This window comes from Narcine bancroftii, chromosome 13 (genome assembly GCF_036971445.1).
Source record: "Narcine bancroftii isolate sNarBan1 chromosome 13, sNarBan1.hap1, whole genome shotgun sequence".
NCBI lineage: Eukaryota > Metazoa > Chordata > Chondrichthyes > Torpediniformes > Narcinidae > Narcine > Narcine bancroftii.
In genome coordinates, this window is record NC_091481.1 from 46,330,276 (window position 1) to 46,356,295 (window position 26,020).

The 26,020-nt window shown below is 46.5% G+C and overlaps 1 protein-coding gene across 4 annotated transcripts in view; it reads right to left on the minus strand.

Annotated features, from left to right (window-relative positions):
* Positions 1 to 26,020, minus strand: part of siae (sialic acid acetylesterase) — a 100,380-nt gene that overhangs the window by 31,196 nt on the left and 43,164 nt on the right. The window lies entirely within an intron of this gene.

Genomic DNA, 26,020 nt, shown 5'->3' on the forward strand with positions numbered 1-26,020 from the left:
TTCTTGACAGAAAGACCAGTCTGTCTGGGTCGTTGTCAGTAAAACCACAAGCTCCATCACACTGAGCACTGGCGTGCCTCAGGGCTGCGTGCTCAGCCTGCTACTAACTCACGACTGCACTGCCAACAGAATCATCATGTTTGCTGATGAGCCAGTGGTAGTTGGGCCTCATCCGCAACAATGATGTGTCAGCTTACAGATAGGAAGTTGAAAGGCTTGGACAGTGATGCAAGAGCAACAATTTGTGTCTCAACATGACAAGACAAGGGAAATGATTGTGATCTTCAGGAGGACAAAGGACCACTCCCCACTACGTATCAATGGCTCCTTCATAGAGGAAGTGGAGAGCAGAGAGTTCCTTGGCATCCATTTAAACACTTCCTCTCCAAGAACCACATCGCTACATTAGACAGGAAGGGGCAGCAGCCCCTACACTTCCTAAGGAGTTTGAGGAAAGCAAGTCGACTGGCCACCATCTTAACAATGTTCTACAGGTGCACAATAGTGAATGCCTTGACTGACTGCGTCAAAATATGGCATAGTAGCTCCAAAACATTAGATCAGAGGTCAGTATAGAGGGTGATTAAAACTGTTGAGAAGATCACTTGGGTCTCTCTTCCCTCTGTCAATGACATCTACGAGGAATGGTGTTTAAAGAGAGCTCAGAGAATAATTGAGGTCCCTCACCATCCAGACCACAGTATCTTTGAGATACTATCTTCAACCAAGAGGTATAGGAGCATAAAGAAACCAGGAGAAAAACTTCACTGTGTATCCTCAGGATTTATTTATTGCATCCAGTGTTCCCATTGTTGCTTTCTCTACATCAGACTGGGCGCAGATAGGGAAAATGCTTCGCTGAGCACCTTCCCTCCGTCTGCATCAGTGACAGCGACCTCCCAGTAGCCAATCATTTCAGTTCTGTGTCACACTCCATGTCTGTCCATGTGCTATCCCACCAAGACCACCATAAATTGGAGGAACACCACCTGATATTCCGTCTGGGCTCTATCCAGCCGGATGGCATTAACATCAACTTCTCCAGTTTCTGCTAACCTGCTCTCTTCTTCCCCCTGTCAACTCTCTATCCCCTTCCCTCTCTATTCATCTAGCCATCCCTCCTCCCCTTGCTGTGCCCTCCCTCCCTTCTCCATCTTCACCTCCTGCCTTTGTGACCACACCTTCCCCTTACCCTTTTTTTTCGGATGGCTGCTGACATTTTCCCATAGCACGATGAAGGGATCGATCCCAAAATGTCAGTTATGTATTTTTATCTTTGCTAATATAAAGGACAGTTTGACCTGCTGAGTTTCTCTTGCATGTTTTTACTTCAATCACGGTGTCTGCAGACTTTCGGTTTTTACTACTAAAAACCAGGAACATTAGGCTGGGAAACAGCATCTTCCCACAGGAAGTGAACAAAGCTATAAACCTACAAATTATTTTTACATACAGCATATTTATTTTTGATTGCTATTGTGTGTAGGGTGTGAGCACTGTGGTCCAGAGAAACATTGTTTTCCAGGTTGTATATGTATACACAATCAGATGACAATAAAGTTGAATTTGAAATGGAACAAAGCATGACAAGATTATCAACTTTGTTAGCAGAGACAGAGACTATGAGATCATAGAACAATCAAAGCACATAAACAGGACACCTCAGCCCCTCTAGTCTGTGGTGAACAATTCTTTGCCTCGTCCCACTAACCTGCACCAGCCCATAGCCCTCCCATTCATGTACCTGTCCAAATTTACCACTTCAGCAAGAAGCTCATTCCACACTCCCACCACACTCTGTGTGACAATGTTCTCCCACATGTTCCCACTAAACTTTGTCCCTTTCACCCTTGACCCATGTCCTCTAGTTTGTATCTCACCTACCCTCAGTGGGGAAAAAAAAACTAACTACATTTACTCTGTCTATCCCTTCATAATTTTAAATACCTCCATCAAATCTCCTCTCATTCTTCTACACTCCAGGGAATAAAGTCCTAACCTGTTTATCCTTTCCCTGTAACTAAGGGAGGTCATACAAGAAATATATCAAATACAAAGAAGCATAGCCTGAATAGGGTACTTTAGGTCACATTACAGGAACATAGAACATTAAAAATAAAGGCCCTTCAGCCCATAACATTGCACTGACTTATGCAAAACTACTCCACAACAATCTAATTTTTCCCCGAACTCACACCCATCACTCTCCATTTTTCTGATATCCACGTGCCTGTCTAACAGTGTTTTTGTTGTCCCTATTGACTCAGCATCCACTACCACTGGCAATCCATTCCAGACATCCACTATTCTCTGTGGAAAAAAAAACTTACTCTTGATGTCTCCCATAACCTTTCCTCCCCTCACCTTATAGATACCTCCAGCATTTGCTACTGTCTCCCCTGAGACTGGGGAGACAGTGCTGGTTGTTCCCCCCCCCCTCTATCTATGCCTCTAAATCTTGTAGACCTCTATTAAGTCACCTCTCATCCTTCTTCGACCCAAAAAGTCTCAGCTGTTAACCTAGCCTCATAAGACACGTTCTCCATCAAGGCAACATCCTGGTAAATCTCCTTGGCACCCTCTGCAAAGATTCTACATCTTTCCTGTAATGAGGCAAACAGAATGGAACACAATAGTTCAACTGTGGTCTATCCAGTTTTATCGAGCTGCAAAAGTACCTCATGGCTGTTGAACTCAATCTCCTAACATTCCTTCCTCTGCCATTTCCACCACCAACACTTCCTCCTTTACCTTTTCCGCTACGTACATGATCCCACCACTAGACAGATAATCCTCTCTCTTCCTCTTTCTGCCTTCTGCAGGGACCACCTTCTCAGTGACTCCCTTGTCCACACTTCCCTCCCCACTAATCATTCCCTTGGTACCTAACCCTGAGACCGCAGGAGATACTCCATATGCCCACACCTCTTCCCTCACCACCATTATGGGCCCCAAACAGTCTTTCCAAGTGAAGCAACATTTCACTTTTGAATCTGCAGAGGTCATCTACTGCATCCAGTGCTCCCAATGTAGTCTCCTCTACATTAGAGAGAGTGGGAGATCACTTTGTTGAGCACCTCAGCTCTGTCCACCATGATAGTATGGATCTCCCAGTGACCACCCATTTCAATTCCCCACCTCATTCTTTTGCTGACATTGTCCATTGTCTCAGACACTGCAAGACTGAGACCACACCCAAATTGGAGGGACAACACTTCATCTTCCAACTGTGCATCCTCCAACCAGATGGCATTAATATCGACCTCTAGCTTCATTAAATCCCCCATCCCCACTTCTTTCCTCATCACCTCCCCCCAGTTCTCTCTCCCTTTTCCCCCATCTCCTTTTGCACAGACAAAATTTTACTTTTCCACTTAACATATCGAATTAACTCCTTCTGTTAATCTGGCCTCCTTCCCCCAGCCAGAACTGTCTCTATTCTGAGATTTCCTGGGGTTTTGTTTTGCTTATTTCTTTTTTTCTGTCCCTATTTCTGATGCTTTAATTTTCTTGTTTTTTAAAAATATTTCTATTTTTCACACGATGAACCATACTGACCAAAATACACACAAACATTCCCCTCTTGAATATACAGTGTCATTTTCTCCCCCTTTCCCCCCTCCCCACCCACTCAACATTCAACATATACAATACATTAAACCCATTAAACAATGTCATCACACAATAAAAATAAACAAGAAATTTGTGTCTTCTACTTTTACACACTGGGTCAGTTCATTTCGTCTTCTTCTCCTTCTGTCATTTTAGGTGGTGGAGGTCCGCGGTAGGACTTCTCTGTTGTGTTCCATGTACAGTTCCCAAATTTGTTCGAATACTGTGATGTTGTTTCTTAAATTATATGTTATTTTTTTCCAATGGAATACATTTATTCATTTCTATTTACCATTGCTGTATTCTCAGGCTATCTTCTAATTTCCAGGGCTCAGGCTAAAATTGTCAGCAATATATTTTTGACTCCCATGGATGCCGACTGAGTTCCTACAGCATTTTGGTGCAAATTTTACCCCTGACTCATGAAGACCAGTATACCATAAGCCCTCTTAATTACCCAATCACCCTGAACAGCAACCTTGAGAGATCTATGGATTTGGACATCAAGGTCCCTGTGTTTTTTCCACTCTATTTCTGCCATTAACCATGTTCTCCAGCATCAAGTTAAACATCAAGTCCACATCAATGACACAGATCTGTTTTTTCCACTCTATTTAAGATTTCTGCCATTAACCATGTTCTCCAGCATCAAGTTCAACCTTCCAAACTGCATTACTTCACACTTAACTGGATTGAACTCCATCTGCTACTTCTCCATCCAACTTTGTATCCTGGTTACCATATAATTCTCATGAGTTCTTGCATTTAGCTTTCAAACTTTATGTATGTTTCCTTCTTGCTCTTCACTAGCTATCTCACTTCTTTTGTAAACCACGATTTTCTCATCCTACCATCAATTCCCAGTCTCAGAGGACAAACTATCCAGAAATTCTTGCGTGTTTTTGCCTGTGTAGGCTTGCAGCATTGATTGCTTAGGAAGCCAAGAAAAATTTTCGCCTTGTCCTTGCCTCCACACCCGACACAATTTTCGTCCCCTACCATGTGATCCCACCTCCAGACACATCTTCCCCTCTCTGCCTTCTATAAGGAGGCTCCTTCCGTGACACCCTTATTAACTCACCATTTCACACCAATCGCCCCCTTGGCACCTTCCTCTGCAGCCCCTGGAATTACATCAACACCATTCAGGGCCCCAAAGAGCCCTTCAAATGAAGCAACATTTGTGAATTTGCAGGAGTCATCTACTACGTCTGGGGCTCCTGGTATGGCCTTCTCTACATCAGAGACTGGACGCAGACTGAAAGATCACTTCACTGAGCATCTTTGCTGTCCACACAATGAGACAGATCTCCTAGTGGCTAACCATTTCAATTTGTGTCACACTCACATGTAGACAGTTCTGTCCATGGCCTCGTGCATTGTAAATTGGAGGGGCACTCTCCAACCGGATGGCATTAACATCGACTTTCTGCTAGCCGACTTTCCATTCTCCCTCCCTTCCGTTTCTCCTTGTCTTCTTTCCTCCAGCTCTCCACCCCCTTCTCTCTCCATTCAGACCAATCCCTCCTCCCCCCATGATGCTGTGCCCTTCCTCCCTTATCCAGCTATTACATCCTGCCTGTGGGACTGTGCTCCTCCCTCTGCCACTTCCCTCCACCATTTTGTTCAGACTCCTGCCTCTAAATTTTCAATCCTTGATGAAGGGCTCAAGCCCAAAATGTATTTTTACCTTTGCTGTAGAAAGTACACTGTTTGACCTGCTGTGTATCTCCAGCATTGTATTTGTACTTTAACCATGGTGTCTGCAGATTTTTGTGTTTTACCTCAATTTGTAGATGATGTACTGAGCCATGCAGTCATAGCTAGATAGCAAATAGAGCAGAGGGTTAAAAATGCAATCCTGCAGTGCTCTGGTACTGTTGGAGATTGTGGAGGAGACATTCTTAGCAATTCTCACTGATTGTGGTCTGGAGGGGAGGAAATCCAGGATCCAATTACATAGCAGGGAGCTGAGTCCCAGGTCTTGGAGCTTGCTGATCAATTTGAGGGGATGATGGTTTTAAATGCCAAAGTGTAGTCAATAAAGAGCATCCTGATGTATTCACCTTTGCTATCCAGGTGTTCCAGGGGTTTGTTGAGTCATTGAGATGGCATCTGCCGTAGATCTGTTACTATAGAAGGTAAATTGAAATGGATCTATGTCACCGGTCAGTCAGGAGCTGATGTGCTTCAACACCAGCCTTTCAAAACACTTCTGCACTGTTGATGTGAGTGCCACTGGTCGATAGTCATTTAACCAGTTTACTACACTCTTCTTGGGCTTCTGTACGATTGATTGACACCTGTTTGAAACAGGCGGGTACCATGCCCTGCTGTAGTGAGATGTTAAACATATCCAGTGGCAAGTTGGTCAGCACAAATTTTTAATACTCAGTGGGTAATCCATCTGGATCAGATGCTTTCTTCAGATTCACTCTCCTGAACGCAGTCCGCACATCATCCTCGGATATGGACAGGAAAGGATAATCAGGGACAAGAACAAGTCATGATATTTGGTGTTTAGTGCCAGCATCATAGTGCAAACATTCATATTATAACCATCTTACAACATTATATATTTTTTAAAAAGTGTACGAAAAGTAAGGCAGTGTTCAGGAATTTGATGGCAGTGGAGAAGAAGCTGTCCTTGTCCTTGTGCCGTTAAGTGCTCGTCTTTAGGCTCCTGTACCTTTTTCCCCCAATGGTACCAGAGTGAAGAAGGCATGGCCTGGTTGGTGGGGGTCTTTAAGGATAGAAGTTGCTTTTTTTAAAGACACCAGCTCATGTAGATGTCCTTGATGGAGTGGTCTGGTGACTGTAATGTCACAGGCCAGGAGGGAAATGGGCCCTTCAGCCCATCTGCACCAGCCACCAAGCACCCATCCCACTTCACTTGCCCCAGATTTTCATCAACTCTGGGAGGAGTCAAACCCTCACCAATTTAGTGGCTGGTTTACTCAAACTGCACAGCCTTGGGATGTGAGAGCACCTAGAAGAAACTCATGTATGTGAAACATACAAATTCCATACAGATAGCACCAGAGGCCAGGTTTGAATCTGAATTACTGGAGCAGAGAAGCAGAAGCCCCATTAGTTGCTCCACTCCACCAGCCCTCTTTCTTTTTTAATTTATCACACTATGAACCATATCAACCAAAATATGTACAGACGTTTCTCATTAAATATACACAGTGGCATTTTTCCCCTTTTCTCTCCCCTCCAAAACCAATAAATATTAAACATATACAATACAATAAAACAACGTCTTCATACAAAGAAAATACAAACAAGAAAAATGTGTCATCTACTTTTACACACTAAATCTAATCGTTTTTATCTTCTTATCATTTTAGGAGATGGAGGTCCGAGGCAAGTTCTTTCTGTTATGTTCCATATATGGTTCCCAAATTTGTTCAAACAATGTAACTTTATTTTTTAAATTATATGTCATTTTTCCCAATGGAATACATTTATTTATTTCCATGTATTATTGCTGTATTATCAGGCTCTCTTCCATTTTCCAAGTTAACATTATACACTTTTTTGCTACTGCTAAGGCTATCATAATGAATTTTTTTTTTGTGCTTTATCCAATTTGAGACCTAATTCTTTACTTCTTATGTTACTTAAAAGAAAATTTTCTGGATTTTTGGTATGTTGCTTTTTGTGATTTTATTTAATATCTGATTTAGTTCTTCCAAAATGTATTCACTTTTGTACATGCCCAAATTGCATGCATTGTTGTTCCCATTTCATTTTTATAGCGAAAACATGAGTGATATATAACCTCTGTAACCAATTATACTGTATCATACGTAACCTTGTATTTATTGTATTCTTCATAGTTCCAGAACACAACTTTTCCCATGTTTCATTTTTTATCTTTATATTTAAGTCCTTTTCCCACTTTTGTTTGGGTTTATACCTTATTTCATAATTTTCCTTACCTTGCAGCTTAATGTAATATTTGTTATAAATCTTTTAATCATCATTGTATCTGTAATCATATATTAAAAGCTGCTTCCTTCTGGTAATCTCAATCTGTTTCCCAATTTAATAAGATTTCAGTTGATGGTATGGAAACATTGTACTGTGAGTTATTCCATATTTGTCCTTCAACTGTTCAAATGTTAATAAATTATTTCCCAAAAAACAATTTTCTATTCTCTTGATTCCTTTTCTCTCCCATTCTCGAAATGAAAGGTCATCTATTGAAAAAGGGATTAGTAGATTTTGCGTCAATAGCATTTTTTGGTATTTGGTAATTTATTTTTTTTCTTTTCTATGTGTATCTTCTTCCATATATTAAGTACATGATGCAATACTGGTGAGCTGTTATATTGCACCAGCTTTTCATCCCATTTACAAAGTATTTGTTCCAGTACCTTCTCTCCAATTTGATCTAATTCTATCTTAGTCCAATCTGGTAAAAATCTGATAAATACCTTAATTGTGCGGCTCTATAATAATTTCTGAAGTTTGGTAACTGCAAACCACCTTGGTTATACCAGGTGACCCCGACGAGCCCAGATGTTTATCTGAACTCAAAACACCATGGATCAGCAGAGGTTAATGCTGTCTCCATCAAGCCTCCCCCCTTTTGGAGCCACTGACCGAGAATGTGGTTCGGGAAGACGGAAGCACAATTTTAACTCCGCAACATTTCCTCAGACGCCACAATGGAAGAAACACAGCCTCCCCCAGAACCGGCTATGCGTCCTGTCACTTTGGCGGCTGGCCCCGGCACTTAGGCATGGCCGTCTGCACCGGCTGTGATAAGTCCAGATGGGCCACCTTCAGGCGGTCCACCGTAAAAGTTCCTCTCTCATCCCAACGTCCAGGGTGAAGGTTCTGCTGGACCGGTGTAAGACTTTGTATGGCCCCTCGAACGATCGCTGTAGCAGTACACCTTGTGGTTCCCTCTGCACGAAAACGAACTGGGCCGAGTTGAGCTCTTTGGGGAGATGAAACGGCCGGGTGCCGTGGCATGCCGAGGGTGGGGGACCTAGGGAGGCCAGTCGCCTGTGTAGGTCCACCAGCAGGTTTTTGTCGGTGGCCGTGGTGTCAGGGTCTGGGTCGAAAAACTCACCTGGCTGGGAAAGCAGTGCGCCATAGACCATCTCCACCGCTGAAACCTGCACGTCCTCCTTGGGGGCCGTCCTAATCCCGAGGAGGACCTTGGGTAGTTCATCTGACCAGTCTGGTCCAGAGAGCCTGGCTATAAACAATGCCTTCAGGTTCCTGTGGAACCTCTCCACCAACCTGTTCGACTGTGGGTGGTATGCTGTGGTGTCGTGGAGCTTGACCCCTAGAAACTTCGCCAACGGAGTCCATAAGGCAGAAGTGAACTGCACCCCTCTGTTGCGAGTGATGTATGCCGGGACTCTGAAATGGATAATCCATTGGCTGACCAGAGTCCTGGCGCGTGGCTCTGCGGCGGAGGCCTCCTTAATCAGGATGGCCTCCAGCCCGATCCACCACCGTGAAGAGGTAACGAGGCTCCCTGGACACCAGCAGAGGCCTGATGACATCAACATGGATGTGTTGGAATCTGCGAAACGCCAGGTCGAAGTTTTGGGATCGGGTTCCTGTGTGTCGCTGGACCTTGGAGGTCTGGCACCTGGTACAGTTGCTGGCCAGTTCCGCCACCTCCTTCTTCAGCCCGTGCCACACAAACCGCTCCGCAACCATTCGCGCAGTTGGCTTTACCATTGGGTGAGCGAGGTCGTGGATCAGACTGAAGATCTTCGCCCTCCAGTGCGGCGGGACCACCGGGCGCAGCGTGCCTGTTGAGACATCGCAGAGCATCAAGTCCAGGCTGCTGGGCACCTGGACAACCTTGAGTTTGAGTCCCGAGATTGCGGTCCGCAAGGCCTGCGTCTCCACATCGTTCCTCTGTGCCCGAGCCAGTTGTTCGTAATACAGGCTGGGCTCAACAGTCTTGATGGCTGGACGGGAGAGCACATCCGCAGCTATATTGTCGTTGCCGGTCCTGTGTCAGATGTCGGTCGTGAACTCAGACACAAATGAGAGGTGGCGCTGCTGTCTGGCAGACCGTGGATCAGTCTGATCCACGACCACGGCTCCATTGCCAGTGCTTGAGTGAGGGGTTTGTGATCAGTGAAAGCTGTGAACGGCCTGCCTTCAAAGAAGTAGCAGAAATGGCAGATGGCCAAATACAGCACCAGGAGCTCCCAGTCAATTTGAATATGGATGGGCAGGTGATAGAGAAGGGAAATGCTCTGGAAGAAGATGAAGGGCAATTGGCAGGAAAAGTAAATAATGTTGTTCTTAAAGATGAGGGAAAACAGGGATTGAAAAATGGGAAATCCCTGAAATTCATATATTTTAATGCCAGGAGTATTGTAAAAAAGGTGGATGAGCTGAAGGTGTGGATTGATACTTGGAAGTATGATGTGGTAGCGATTAGTGAGACATGGTTGCAGGAGGGATGTGATTGGCAACTGAATATCCCTGGGTTTCGTTGTTTTAGGTGTGATAGAGTCGGAGGGGCAAGAGGAGGTGGGGTTGCATTGCTTGTCAGGGAAAATATTACAGCGGTGCCTAGGAAGGATAGATTAGAGGGCACATCCACGGAGGCTATTTGGGTGGAACTGAGGAGTAGGAAAGGAGAGGTTACACTTGTAGGGGTGTATTATAGACCACCCGGAGGGGACCGAGACCTAGAGGAGCAAATCTGTAGGGAGATAGTAGATATTTGTGATAAGCACAGGGTTGTAATTATGGGAGATTTTAATTTTCCACATATAGATTGGGAAACACATTCTGTGAAAGGAATGGATGGATTAGAGTTTGTGAAATGTGTGCAAGATAGTTTTTTACAACAATATGTAGAGGTGCCAACCAGAGAAGGAGCAGTGTTAGATCTACTGTTGGCAGATGGGATGGGTCAAGTGACGGAGGTTAGTGTTGGCGAGCACTTCGGGTCCAGTGATCATAATGCCATCAGCTTCAATGTCATTATGGAAAGAGATAAATCAGGGCCAAGGATTGAGGTTTTTGATTGGGGAAAAGCTAGATTTGAGGAGATGCGAAAGGACTTGCAGGGTGTGCATTGGGACAATTTGTTTTATGGGCAGGATGTAGTAGAGAGATGGAAGTCTTTTAAAGATCAGATTTTGAGAGTGCAAAAGCTTTATGTTCCTGTTAGGTTAAAAGGAGGGGCAAAAGGTTTGAGAGAGCCGTGGTTTTCAAGGAATATTGGAAACTTGGTTCGAAGAAAAAGGGAGGTGTACATTAGATATAAGAAGCATGGAGTTAAGGAGATGTTTGAAAGATACATTGAATGTAAGAGGAATCTTAAGAGAGGAATTAGGAAAGCTAAAAGAAGGTACGAGAAAACTATGGCAAGCAGGGTGAAAACTAATCCAAAAGAGTTCTACAAATATGTTAATGGTAAAAGGAAAGCTAGAGACAAAATTGGTCCCTTAGAAAATCAGAGTGGAAAACTGTGTGTGGAACCTAGAGAAATGGGGGATATATTGAACAGTTTCTTTTCTTCGGTATTCACTAAGGAGAAGGATATTGGGAGATGTGGGATAAAAAAAGCAAATTGGGTAAAAATGGGGAATATAGAGATTACAAAAGGTGTAGTTTTAAGGCTTTTGAAGAATATAAAGGTGGATAAGTCTCCGGGACCAGACGGGATCTTCCCCAGGACATTGAGAGAAGTGAAGGAGGAAATAGCAGAGGCTCTGGCGGTAATTTTTCAAATGTCATTAGATATGGGGATAGTGCCGGAGGATTGGCACATTACGCATGTGGTTCCGTTATTTAAAAAGGGTTCAAGGAGGAAGCCTGGCAACTATCGGCCTGTAAGTTTGACGTCTGTGGTAGGTAAATTAATGGAGAAAATTCTTAGAGATAGTACTTATAAACATCTGGATAGACAGGGTCTGATCAGGAGCACTCAACATGGATTTGTGGGAGGAAGGTCATGTTTGACCAATCTGATTGAATTTTTTGAAGAGGTGACTAGGAATGTGGATGAGGGTAGCGCAGTGGATGTTGTCTATATGGACTTCAGTAAGGCCTTCAATAAGGTACCACATGGAAGGTTAGTTAGGAAGGTGCAGTCTTTAGGTATAAATTTTGAGATAGTCAAATGGATTGAACATTGGCTGAAAGGGAGAGGCCAGAGAGTGGTAGTGGATAATTGTCTGTCAGGTTGGAGGCCGGTGACCAGTGGTGTGCCTCAAGGATCTGTATTGGGCCCATTGTTGTTCGTTATATACATTAATGATCTAGATGATGGGGTGGTGAATTGGATTAGTAAATATGCAGACGATACTAAGATAGGTGGAATAGTGGATAATGAAGAAGGTTTTCAAGGATTGCAGAGGGATTTGGGCTGCTTAGAAAAGTGGGCTGAAAAATGGCAGATGGAATTTAATGCTGATAAGTGTGAGGTGCTTCATTTTGGTAAGAAGAATCAGAATAGGACATATGTGGTAAATGGGAGAGCATTGAGGAATACAGAAGAGTAGAAAGATTTAGGAGTAACGGTACATCGTTCCCTGAAGGTAGAAACTCACGTGAATAGGGTGGTGAAGAAGGCTTTTAGTATGCTGGCCTTTATCAATCATTGCATGGAATATAGGAGTTGGGAGGTGATGTTGAGATTGTATAAGACGTTGGTGCGGCCTAATTTGGAGTTCTGTGTGCAGTTCTGGTCGCCTAATTATAGGAAGGATATAAACAGAGTGGAGAGAGTGCAGAGAAGGTTTGCCAGAATGTTGCCTGGGTTTAAGCATCTGGAGTATGGGGAGAGATTGGACAGATTGGGTCTTTATTCTTTGGAGCGCAGAAGGTTGAGAGGGGATTTGATAGAAGTATTTAAGATTATGAAAGGGATAGACAGAATGGATGTGGATAGACTATTTCCGTTAAGAGGAGGAATGTTTAAAACAAGAGGACATGAGTTAAGAATTAAGGGACAGAGGTTTAGAGGTAAGATGAGGGGGAACTTCTTTACTCAGAGAGTGGTAGCTGTGTGGAATGATCTTCCAGGAGAAATAGTGGCGGCGGAGTCAATTGTATTATTTAAGAAAAGGTTGGACAGGTATATGGATGAGAAGAAGATGGAGGGTTATGGCATTGTGCAGGGAGGTGGGACTAGAAAGGGGTGTTTGGTTCGGTGCGGACTAGAAGGGCCTAATGGCCTGTTTCCGTGCTGTAATTGTTATGTTATATGTTATGTTAAAAGCGCTGTATTTGAGCTTCGGCGGGCACAGCTGCTTGCCGAAAAAGGCCAGCGGGCGCCATTGTCCATCAAATCACTGTTCCAGAACCCCCTCCTACTGCTGTAGCTAAGGCATCCACGGAGAGCGCCGTGTGCACTTCCGGCCGTGGGTGCACCAGAAGCATGGCGCTGGCTAGAGCCTCCTTTGTTGCGATGAAAGTCCTGTCCGCCTCCTCTGACCAAGATAAAGTCTTTTCTTTGGTGGCCATGAGCGCGAACAATAGGTGCATGGTGTGCAAGGCCCCGGGGATGAAACGATGGTAAAAGTTCACCATCCCCACGAACTCGGAGGCCTTGCATAGTGGAGGGTTTGGGGAATCGTTGAACAGCTGCTACCTTCTCTGGCACCGGTGCAGCCCCAGCCGCCGAAATGGCGTGTCCCAGGAACTGGAGGGATTCCTCGCCAAACTGGCATTTTGCAGCGTTGACTGTGAGGCCGAAGTCCACCAGCGGCCAAAGAGTGTGCGGAGGTGGGCTTTCTGTTCATTGCAGTTGCAGCTGGCGATGAGAATATCGTCCAGGTAAATAAATAAAATTCCAGGTTTTTTCAAACCGCGTCCATGAGGCACTGGAACATTTGGGCTGTGTTCTTTAGACCGAAGGGTATATGCAGGAACTCGAAGAGGCTGAAAGGGGTGATAATGGCCATCTTACCGATGTTGCATGGATGCACCGGGATCTGATGGTATCCCTGCACAAGGTCCACTTTGGAGAAGACCCATGCGCCATGGAGGTTGGCGGAAAAGTATTGTACGTGGGGCACCAGGTACCTGTCGGGGTGGTTGCATCGTTCTCCAGTCCCCAGATGATTTCGGGACCATATGGAGCGGCAATGCCCAGGCGCTGTCTGAGCGCCGGATGATTCCCAGTTCCTGGAGCATGGAGATCTCCTCCTTTGCCTGCTGGAGCTTCTCAGGCAGCAGCCGTCTGGGTCTAGCGTGCATCAGGGGGTGATGTGGTGTGGCGATGTTTGGAAGACCCCATGATGGAGCAGGGCGGCATTGAACCGTGGCTCTAAGATGGTGGGGAATTCATGGAGGATCTCATCGAACGTCCCTGGCGGCTGCTATAGTGGCGATTTCGGGTCTACAGGCTTCAGTCGGGTGGAATGGAACATTTGGGCACTAACCAGCCTTTTGACCTTCATGTCAACCAGTAGTGCAGTGCCCACTGAGGCTTGGATGAACCTCCAGTGGAAACTCCTTCCTGATCTGAATCTGTGCCTCGTGGGTGCCGTAGGTCCTGATGGTGGAGCCATTGGCCACCCGCATGCTTGGACCTCGAGATTGGGTGCGAGTCTCTAATGCTGTGGGTGGGGGGGGGGGGGGGGGAAGGACGCTGAGCTCAGTCCATGTCCATCAGGAATCGGCGGCCAGTGGATCTGTCCGTCACTTGAAGGAGGTTATTTATGTGGCTAGCTATCGCAGCCATCAACGGCAGCTGGCTAAGTAGTTTCCCTGAAAACCACAGTGCTGGCAGCACTTCCAGGGTTGTGCTCCCCAGCACTGGTGGTAGAAACACCAGGTCGACTGGCCCTCCTCTGGCTTGGTCTTGGGAGTGGCTTGCGGACAACTGGCTCCTGGTCGTGCCACCCGGTTGAGGGCTGCCTCGTTCTTCCTCTTCGTGCATCAGAGGACATCTGGATGGGCTGCTGCTCTTCTTGGGTTCGAGAAGTCTTCATATGTGAGGAGCAGCTGGATGAACTCCGGCATCTGTTCCAGGAATATCTGGCAGAAGAGAAAACAAGGCTTGTGATCTTCCACCACGGCCAGCATTTCGTCCATCAGTGCTGATGGACTACGGTCCCCAAGCTCATCTAGGTGAAGGAGTGTGGAAGCCAGTTGCCGAGGAGTTAGCCCAAAAGTTCCAAGCAGCAGGTCTTTGAGGGCGGTCAACTTGCCCATAGCTGGAGGGTGGTGGATGATGTTGTCCACCCTCGCCGCTGTATCTTGGTCCAGAGCGCTCACGACATGATAGAACATTGTGGTGTCTGAGGAGAAGTTGCGGAGTTGAAATTGTGCTTCCACCTGCCCGGACCACGGGGGGAAGCTTGATGGAGACAGCGTTAACCTCTGCTGAATCCATGGTGTTTTGAGTCCAGAGAAACATCTGGGCAGGTCGGGGTCACCACTGTGGGGGTGTGAGGAGTGGGAGAAACACAGCCACCACCTTGAGGGTCGTTAACGACAGTTTGAATTCAAATTCAGCACAACCCTATAAGGGCAGCAGGAGCTCAGTCACCTGGTACATTGTGACATCATAATCGCTGCCCGGCGCTGGAAGGGACCCTGGAGTCAGAGAGAAACCTCTGATGATGCCATTTCCCCATGGCTGCCCCACCATGTGGCGATACAAGTGAGGCCGGTTCACCATGAGGATGTGTGCCACCACAGCTCTATAATAATTTCTGAAGTTTGTTAACTGGAAAACCACCTTGGTTATACCTCTCTGTTAATTTATCTAGCGCTACCCTTTGCGCAGGCCCGAGGACAGGTCCACGTCCTCCCCCTCCACGTCCTCCCCCTCCACGTCCTCCCCCTCCACGTCCTCCCCCTCCACGTCCTCCCCCTCCACGTCCTCCCCCTCCACGTCCTCCCCCTCCACGTCCTCCCCCTCCACGTCCTCCCCCTCCACGTCCTCCCCCTCCACGTCCTCCCCCTCCACGTCCTCCCCCTCCACGTCCTCCCCCTCCACGTCCTCCCCCTCCACGTCCTCCCCCTCCACGTCCTCCCCCTCCACGTCCTCCCCCTCCACGTCCTCCCCCTCCACGTCCTCCCCCTCCACGTCCTCCCCCTCCACGTCCTCCCCCTCCACGTCCTCCCCCTCCACGTCCTCCCCCTCCACGTCCTCCCCCTCCACGTCCTCCCCCTCCACGTCCTCCCCCTCCACGTCCTCCCCCTCCACGTCCTCCCCCTCCACGTCCTCCCCCTCCACGTCCTCCCCCTCCACGTCCTCCCCCTCCACGTCCTCCCCCTCCACGTCCTCCCCCTCCACGTCCTCCCCCTCCACGTCCTCCCCCTCCACGTCCTCCCCCTCCACGTCCTCCCCCTCCACGTCCTCCCCCTCCACGTCCTCCCCCTCCACGTCCTCCCCCTCCACGTCCTCCCCCTCCACGTCCTCCCCCTCCACGTCCTCCCCCTCCACGTCCTCCCCCTCCACGTCCTCCCCCTCCACGTCCTCCCCCTCCACGTCCTCCCCCTCCACGTCCTCCCCCTCCACGTCCTCCCCCTCCACGTCCTCCCCCTCCACGTCCTCCCCCTCCACGTCCTCCCCCTCCACGTCCTCCCCCTCCACGTCCTCCCCCTCCACGTCCTCCCCCTCCACGTCCTCCCCCTCAAAAGATGCTCACAAACTCAAGCTAGCATGCTGGAACATCAGAACCATGCTAGACAAGGCTGACAGCCACCGCCCAGAACGTCGGTCTGCCCTCATTGCACATGAACTCCTCAGACTTGACATCGACATAGCCGCTCTCAGTGAAGTCCGCCTGGCAGATGTAGGCAGCCTCCAAGAACACGGCGCGGGCTACACACTCTACTGGTCTGGCAAGCCTTCGGATGAACGACGCCTATCTGGTGTAGGCTTCATGGTCAAGAGCTTCATTGCCTCCAAACTCGAAAACCTTCCGACAGGCCTCTCGGACCGAATCATGTCCATGCGACTCCCACTTCAAAACAAGCGTCACATCATCCTCATCAGTCTCTATGCTCCAACCCTCCAGGCGGAACCAGCAGAAAAGGACAAGTTCTACACCGACCTGCGCAACCTCATCCAACGTACCACTACAACCGACAAGGTTGTCATCCTGGGCGACTTCAACGCTCGTGTCGGCAAAGACTCAGAAACCTGGCCAGGAATCCTGGGCAAGCATGGCGTCGGCAAGTGCAATGACAATGGGCGCCTCCTGTTGGAGCTCTGCGCAGAACAGCGACTTGTCATTAATAATAATAATAATAATAACAATTACAGCACGGAAACAGGCCATTAGGCCCTTCTAGTCCGCACCGAACCAAACACCCCTTTCTAATCCCACCTCCCTGCACAATGCCCATAACCCTCCATCTTCCTCTCATCCATATACCTGTCCAACCTTTTCTTAAATAATACAATTGACTCCGCCGCCACTATTTCTCCCGGAAGATCATTCCACACAGCTACCACTCTCTGAGTAAAGAAGTTCCCCCTCATGTTACCTCTAAACCTCTGCCCCTTAATTCTTAACTCATGTCCTCTTGTTTTAATCTTTCCTCCTCTTAACGGAAATAGTCTATCCACATCCACTCTGTCTATCCCTTTCATAATCTTAAATACTTCTATCAAATCCCCTCTCAACCTTCTACGCTCCAAAGAATAAAGACCCAATCTGTCCAATCTCTCCCCATACTCCAGATGCTTAAACCCAGGCAACATTCTGGTAAACCTTCTCTGCACTCTCTCCACTCTGTTTATATCCTTCCTATAATTAGGCGACCAGAACTGCACACAGAACTCCAAATTAGGCCGCACCAACGTCTTATACAATCTCAACATCACCTCCCAACTCCTATATTCCATGCAATGATTGATAAAGGCCAGCATACTAAAAGCCTTCTTCACCACCCTATTCACGTGAGTTTCTACCTTCAGGGAACGATGTACCGTCACTCCTAAATCTTTCTGCTCTTCTGTATTCCTCAATGCTCTCCCATTTACCACATATGTCCTATTCTGATTCTTCTTACCAAAATGAAGCACCTCACACTTATCAGCATTAAATTCCATCTGCCATTTTTCAGCCCACTTTTCTAAGCAGCCCAAATCCCTCTGCAATCCTAGAAAACCTTCTTCATTATCCACTATTCCACCTATCTTAGTATCGTCTGCATATTTACTAATCCAATTCACCACCCCATCATCTAGATCATTAATGTATATAACGAACAACAATGGGCCCAATACAGATCCTTGAGGCACACCACTGGTCACCGGCCTCCAACCTGACAGACAATTATCCACTACCACTCTCTGGCCTCTCCCTTTCCTGGGCTTTGGCCATTTGACTATCTCAAAATTTATACCTAAAGACTGCACCTTCCTAACTAACCTTCCATGTGGTACCTTATCGAAGGCCTTACTGAAGTCCATATAGACAACATCCACTGCGCTACCCTCATCCACATTCCTAGTCACCTCTTCAAAAAATTCAATCAGATTGGTCAAACATGACCTTCCTCCCACAAATCCATGTTGAGTACTCCTGATCAGACCCTGTCTATCCAGATGTTTATAAGTACTATCTCTAAGAATTTTCTCCATTAATTTACCTACCACAGACGTCAAACTTACAGGCCGATAGTTGCCAGGCTTCCTCCTTGAACCCTTTTTAAATAACGGAACCACATGCGCAATGCGCCAATCCTCCGGCACTATCCCCATATCTAATGACATTCGAAAAATTACCGCCAGAGCCTCTGCTATTTCCTCCTTCACTTCTCTCAATGTCCTGGGGAAGATCCCGTCTGGTCCTGGAGACTTATCCACCTTTATATTCTTCAAAAGCCTTAAAACTACACCTTTTGTAATCTCTATATTCCCCATATTTACCCAATTTGCTTTTTTTATCCCACATCTCCCAATATCCTTCTCCTTAGTGAATACCGAAGAAAAGAAACTGTTCAATATCTCCCCCATTTCTCTAGGTTCCACACACAGTTTTCCACTCTGATTTTCTAAGGGACCAATTTTGTCTCTAGCTTTCCTCTTACCATTAACATATTTGTAGAACTCTTTTGGATTTGTTTTCACCCTGCTTGCCATAGTTTTCTCGTACCTTCTTTTAGCTTTCCTAATTCCTCTCTTAAGATTCCTCTTACATTCAATGTATCTTTCAAACATCTCCTTAACTCCATGCTTCTTATATCTAATGTACGCCTCCCTTTTTCTTCGAACCAAGTTTCCAATATTCCTTGAAAACCACGGCTCTCTCAAACACCCTTTTTCAGCAGAGGGACAGCCTTAAGACCACCTGGATGCATCCCCGATCCAAACACTGGCACCTCCTGGACTACATCCTGGTGCGATAAAGTGACAAACGAGATGTGCTCCACACCAGGGTCATGCCTAGCGTGGAATGCCACACTGACCACCGGCTGGTTCGCTGCAAGCTCCACCTTCACTTCAAGCCAAAGCCCAGGAACAATAAAGCCCCCAGAAAGAGGTTCAATGTTGGAAACCTGCAGTCAGACGAAGCGAGAGGAAACTTCCAGGCAAACCTCAAAGCAAAGCTCGACGATGCAACCCGCCTCACGGAGCCGTCCCCTGAAACCCTCTGGGATCAGTTGAAGACTACCATACTGCAATCCACTGAAGAGGTACTGGGCTTCTCCTCCAGGAAAAACAAGGACTGGTTTGACGAAAACAGCCAGGAAATCCACGAGCTGCTGGCAAAGAAGCGATCTGCCCACCAGGCTCACCTTACAAAGCCGTCCTGTCCAGAGAAGAAACAAGCCTTCCGTCGCGCATGCAGCCATCTTCAGCGCAAACTCCGGGAGATCCAAAATGAGTGGTGGACTAGCCTCGCCAAACGAACCCAGCTCAGCGCGGACATTGGCGACTTCAGGGGTTTCTACGAGGCTATAAAGGCTGTGTACGGCCCCTCACCCCAAGTCCAAAGCCTGCTGCGCAGCTCAGACGGCAAAGTCATCCTCAGTTACAAGATCTCCATCCTCAACCGATGGTCAGAACACTTCCAAACTCTTTTCAGTGCCAACTGCTCAGTCCAAGATTCCGCCCTGCTCCAGCTCCGTCAACAGCCCCTAAGGCTAGAGCTGGATGAGGTTCCCACCCTGGATGAGACATATAAGGCAATCGAACAACTAAAAAGTGGCAAACCAGCAGGTATGGATGGAATCCCCCCAGAAGTCTGGAAGACTGGTGGCAAAACTCTGCATGCCAAACTGCACGAGTTTTTCAAGCTTTGTTGGGACCAAGGTAAACTGCCTCAGGATTTTCGTGATGCCACCATCATCACCCTGTACAAAAACAAAGGCGAGAAATCAGACTGCTCAAACTACAGGGGAATCACGTTGCTCTCCATTGCAGGCAAAATCTTCGCTAGGATTCTACTAAATAGAATAATACCTAGTGTCGCCGAGAATATTCTCCCAGAATCACAGTGCGGCTTTCGCGCAAACAGAGGAACCACTGACATGGTCTTTGCCCTCAGACAGCTCCAAGAAAAGTGCAGAGAACAAAACAAAGGACTCTACATCACCTTTGTTGAGTTCACCAAAGCCTTCGACACCGTGAGCAGGAAAGGGCTTTGGCAAATACTAGAGCGCATCGGATGTCCCCCAAAGTTCCTCAACATGATTATCCAACTGCACGAAAACCAACAAGGTCGGGTCAGATACAGCAATGAGCTCTCTGAACCCTTCTCCATTAACAATGGCGTGAAGCAAGGCTGTGTTCTCGCACCAACCCTCTTTTCAATCTTCTTCAGCATGATGCTGAACCAAGCCATGAAAGACCCCAACAATGAAGACGCTGTTTACATCCGGTACCGCACGGATGGCAGTCTCTTCAATCTGAGGCGCCTGCAAGCTCACACCAAGACACAAGAGAAACTTGTCCGTGAACTACTCTTTGCAGACGATGCCGCTTTAGTTGCCCATTCAGAGCCAGCTCTTCAGCGCTTGACGTCCTGCTTTGCGGAAACTGCCAAAATGTTTGGCCTGGAAGTCAGCCTGAAGAAAACTGAGGTCCTCCATCAGCCAGCTCCCCACCATGACTACCAGCCCCCCCACATCTCCATCGGGCACACAAAACTCAAAACGGTCAACCAGTTTACCTATCTCGGCTGCACCATTTCATCAGATGCAAGGATCGACAATGAGATAGACAACAGACTCGCCAAGGCAAATAGCGCCTTTGGAAGACTACACAAAAGAGTCTGGAAAAACAACCAACTGAAAAACCTCACAAAGATAAGCGTATACAGAGCCGTTGTCATACCCACACTCCTGTTCGGCTCCGAATCATGGGTCCTCTACCGGCACCACCTACGGCTCCTAGAACGCTTCCACCAGCGTTGTCTCCGCTCCATCCTCAACATCCATTGGAGCGCTTACATCCCTAACGTCGAAGTACTCGAGATGGCAGAGGTCGACAGCATCGACAGCTGCTGAAGATCCAGCTGCGCTGGATGGGTCACGTCTCCAGAATGGAGGACCATCGCCTTCCCAAGATCGTGTTATATGGCGAGCTCTCCACTGGCCACCGTGACAGAGGTGCACCAAAGAAAAGGTACAAGGACTGCCTATAGAAATCTCTTGGTGCCTGCCACATTGACCACCGCCAGTGGGCTGATAACACCTCAAACCGTGCATCTTGGCGCCTCACAGTTTGGCGGGCAGCAACCTCCTTTGAAGAAGACCGCAGAGCCCACCTCACTGACAAAAGGCAAAGGTGGAAAAACCCAACACCCAACCCCAACCAACCAATTTTCCCCTGCAACCGCTGCAATCGTGTCTGCCTGTCCCACATCGGACTTGTCAGCCACAAACGAGCCTGCAGCTGACGTGGACTTTTAACCTCCTCCATAAATCTTCGTCCGCGAAGCCAAGCCAAAGAAGAAGAAGAAGAAGACCCTCTGTTTCCCCAATTTCGACAATAATTTCATTATTATTCTCCTTAGTTAACCATATAACCACTTACAGCACAGAACAGGCCAGTTCGGCCCTACCGTGCCGTAACCAATCCCCACCCTCCTAGTCCCACTGACCAGCACCCGGTCCATACCCCTCCAGTCCTCTCCTATCCATGTAACTATCTAGTCTTTCCTTAAATGTAACCAATGATCCTGCCTCAACCACGTCTGTCGGAAGCTCATTCCACATCGCCACCACCCTTTGCATAAAGAAATTTCCCCTCATGTTCCCCTTATAATTTTCCCCCTTCAATCTTAAACCATGCCCTCTAGTTTGAATCTCCCCCACTCTTAATTGAAAAAGCCGATCCACGTTTACTCTGTCTGTCCCTTTTAAAATCTTAAACACCTCTATCAAGTCCCCTCTCAATCTTCTACGCTCCAGAGAAAAAAGCCCCAGTCTGCACAACCTTTCCCTGTAACTCAAACCTTGAAATCCTGTCAACAAACAATTTCTCTGTTAAGGGTATTGGTAACGTTTGAAATAAGTATTGCATCCTTGGGAACGCATTCATTTTAATGCAGTTCACCCTCCCTATCAACGTTAGCGGTAATTCTTTTCAATGTTCTAAGTCTTCCTGTAATTTCTTTATTAATGACTGATAATTTAATTTGTACAAGTGGTTTAAGATATTGTCTATCCTGATGCTTGTGTTTGCCATTTAAATGGAGATTCTTTTTTAAGTTCTGTATGTTCCGCATTACTCATTGGCATCACTTCACTTTTATTTGCGTTGACCTTATACCCCGATATTTCTCCAATTTCTTATGTAGTTCTTTTATTGATTTCTCTGGTTCTGTTGTTAGGTATACAATGATGTCATCGGCAAATAAATTGATTTTATACTGCTTCTCCTTTATTTTTATCCCTTTTCTTTTTTTAATCAGCTCTGCCAATGGTTCTATTGCTAAGGCGAACAATGAGGGGGATAAAGGACATCCCTGCCTAGTTGATCTACTTAATTTGAATTGGTTCGATGCATATCCATTTACTACTACTTTTGTCAATGGTCCATTATATAATGCTCTAATCCAGTTAATATATTTTTCTGGTAGATTGAACTTATGTAACACTTTAAATAAGTAGATCCACTCCACCCTATAAAAGGCTTTTTCTGCATTTAAGGTAACTGCCACCGTTGGTTTTTACTCCCTTGAACTGCATAAATTAAATTAATAAAATTTACAGACATTGTCCGCTGTTCGCCTTTTCTTGACAAATCTAGTTTGATCTTGCTTTACTATTTTTGGTACACAATCGGCCAATCTGTTTGCTAATAATTTTGCTATTATCTTATAATCTGAGTTAAGTAAGGATATTGGTCTATATGATGCTGGTGTTAATGGATCCTTCCCCGTCTTTGGTATTACTGTAATTATTGCTGTTTTATACAAGTCTGCTACGTTTTGTTTTTCTTCTACCTGATTCATTACTTCCAGAAGAGGAGGAATTAATAATTATTTAAATGTTTTATAAAATTCTATTGGAAATCCATCCTCTCCTGGTGTTTTATTGTTCGGCAGCTTTTTTAATATATCCTATACTTCCTCTATTTTCAACAATTTTATGAGTTTGTTTTGATCCTAGGCGTACAATTTCGGCAGTTCAATTTTAGCTAAACACTCTTCTATTTTATAATTTTCCCCCTCATTCTCAGTTTGGTATACTTGTTCATAAAATTCCTTAAAGTTTTCCTTAATCTCTGTTGGGTTAAATGTAATTTGTTTGTCCATTTTTCCTCGATGCCAATACAGTTCTTTTAGCTTATTCTGTTTTAAGATGCCAATCCAATATGTTATGTTTTTTCTCCCAGTTCGTAATACTTTTGCTTTATTTTCATTCTGTTCTTCTCCACCTTGTACATTTGTAATGTTTCATATTTTATTTTTTGTCCACCAATTCTCTTTTTCTTTATATCATCCCTTTTCACTAGTTCCTTTTTTGTACTTACTATCTCCCTTTCTAGCTGCTCTATTTCCCGATTGTAGTCCTTTTTCATCTTAGTTATATAACTTATCTATCTTCTTATGAAGGCTTTCATTGCATCCCATAGTATAAATTTATCTTTAACCGATACTGTGTTTATTTCAAAATATGTTTTCATTTGGCATTCAATAAACTCTCTAAATTCCTGCCTTTTAAGTAGCATGGAGTTTAATCTTCATCTATATGTTCTTGGTGGGATGTCCTCCAGTTCTATGAATAATCAGAAAATACTCAGTTTTCCTGACTCTCCCTTGAATATGAGCCAACAACAAAAACATATCAATCCTTGAGTATCTTTTTTGCCTACTCGAGTAATATGAATATTCCTTCTCTTTTGGTGCTTCCTCCTCCATATATCCATGTTTTATTTCGTGAATTGATTTAACCATAAGTTTGGCTACTTTATTCTTTTTGCAGGTCTTTTGTCCAGTTTTATCCAATATTGGATCCAAATTAAGATTAATCAATAGATTTCCTTGTGTATCTGCAATCTTCAAAAAAATAGCTTGCATAAATTTTTGATCCTCCTCATTAGATGCATATATATTGAGCAAATTCCAAAATTCTGAGTATATCTGACACTTTATCATTACATATCTCCCCACGTTTGTCTCTTTCTCGCACCAGGATGTAGTCCAGGAGGTGTCAGTGTTTGGATCGGGGATGCATCCAGGTAGTCTTCAGGCTGTCCCTCTGCTGAAAAAGGGTGTTTGTAATGACAAGCCGCAGTTCTGCACAGAGCTCCAACAGGAGGCGCCCATTGTCGTTGCACTTGCCGACTCCATGCTTGCCCAGGATTCCTGGCCAGGTTTCTGAGTCTTTGCCGACGCGAGCGTTGAAGTCGCCAAGGATGACAACCTTGTCGGCTGTAGGGGTGCGTTGAATGAGGTTGCGCAGGTCAGTGTAGAACTTGTCCTTTTCTGCTGGTTCCGCCTGGAGGGTTGGAGCATAGACACTGATGAGGGTGATGTGATGCTTGTTTTGAAGGAGGAGTCGCATGGACATGACCCGGTTCGAGTGGCCTGTCGGGAGGTTTTCAAGTTTGGAGGCAACGGAGTTCTTGACCATGAAGCCTACACCAGATAGGCGTTGTTCATCCATAGGCTTGCCAGACCAGTAGTGTGTAGCTCGCGCCGCGTTCTTTGAGGGTGCCTACATCTGCCAGGTGGACTTCACTGAGAGCGGCTATGTCGATGTCAAGTCTGAGGAGTTCATGTGCAATGATGGCAGACTGACGTTCAGTTCGGTCAGCCTTGTCTAGCATGGTTCTGATGTTCCAGCATGCTAGCTTGAGTTTGTGAGCATCTTTTGAGGGGGAGGATGTGCAGGGGGAGGACGTGGAGGGGGAGGACGTGGAGGGAGAGGACGTGGAGGGGGAGGACATGGAGGGGGAGGACATGGAGGGGGAGGACGTGGAGGGGGAGGACGTGGACCTGTCCTCAGGCCTGCACAAAGATGTGGTCCACACCAGGGTCATGACCAGCGCGGAATGCCACACTGACCACCGGCTGGTTCGCTGCAAGCTCAACCTTCACTTCAAGCCAAAGCCCAGGAACAGTAAAGCCCCCAGAAAGAGGTTCAATGTTGGAAACCTGCAGTCAGACGAAGTAAGAGGAAACTTCCAGGCAAACCTCAAAGCAAAGCTCGAGGATGCAATCCACCTCACGGACTCGTCCCCTGAAACCCTCTGGGATCAGCTGAAGACTACCATACTGCAATCCACTGAAGAGGTACTGGGCTTCTCCTCCAGGAAAAACAAGGACTGGTTCGACGAAAACAGCCAGGAAACCCACGAGCTGCTGGCAAAGAAGCGAGCTGCCCACCAGGCTCACCTTACAAAGCCGTCTTGGCCAGAGAAGAAACAAGCCTTCCGTCGCGCATGCAGACATGTTCAGCGCAAACTCCGGGAGATCCAAAATGAGTGGTGGACTAGCGTCGCCAAGCGAACCCAGCACAGCGCGGACATTGGCGACTTCAGGGGTTTTTACGAGGCTCTAAAGGCCGTATACGGCCCCTCACCCCAAGTCCAAAGCCCGCTGCGCAGCTCAGACGGCAAAGTCCTCCTTAGCGACAAGATCTCCATCCTCAACCAATGGTCAGAACACTTCCAATCTCTTTTCAGATGCCAACCGCTCAGTCCAAGATTCCGCCCTGCTCCAGCTCCCTCAACAGCCCCTAAGGCTAGAGCTGGATGAGGTCCTCACCCGGGAAAAGACATACAAGGCAATTGAAGAACTGAAAAATGGCAAAGCAGCAGGTATGGATGGAATCCCCCCAGAGGTCTGGAAGGCTGGCGGCAAAACTCTGCATGTCAAACTGCATGAGTTTTTCAAGCTTTGTTGGGACCAAGGAAATCTGCCTCAGGACCTTCATGATGCCATCATCATCACCCTGTACAAAAACAAAGGCGACAAATCAGCCTGTTCAAACTACAGGGGAATCACGCTGCTCTCCATTGCAGGCAAAATCTTCG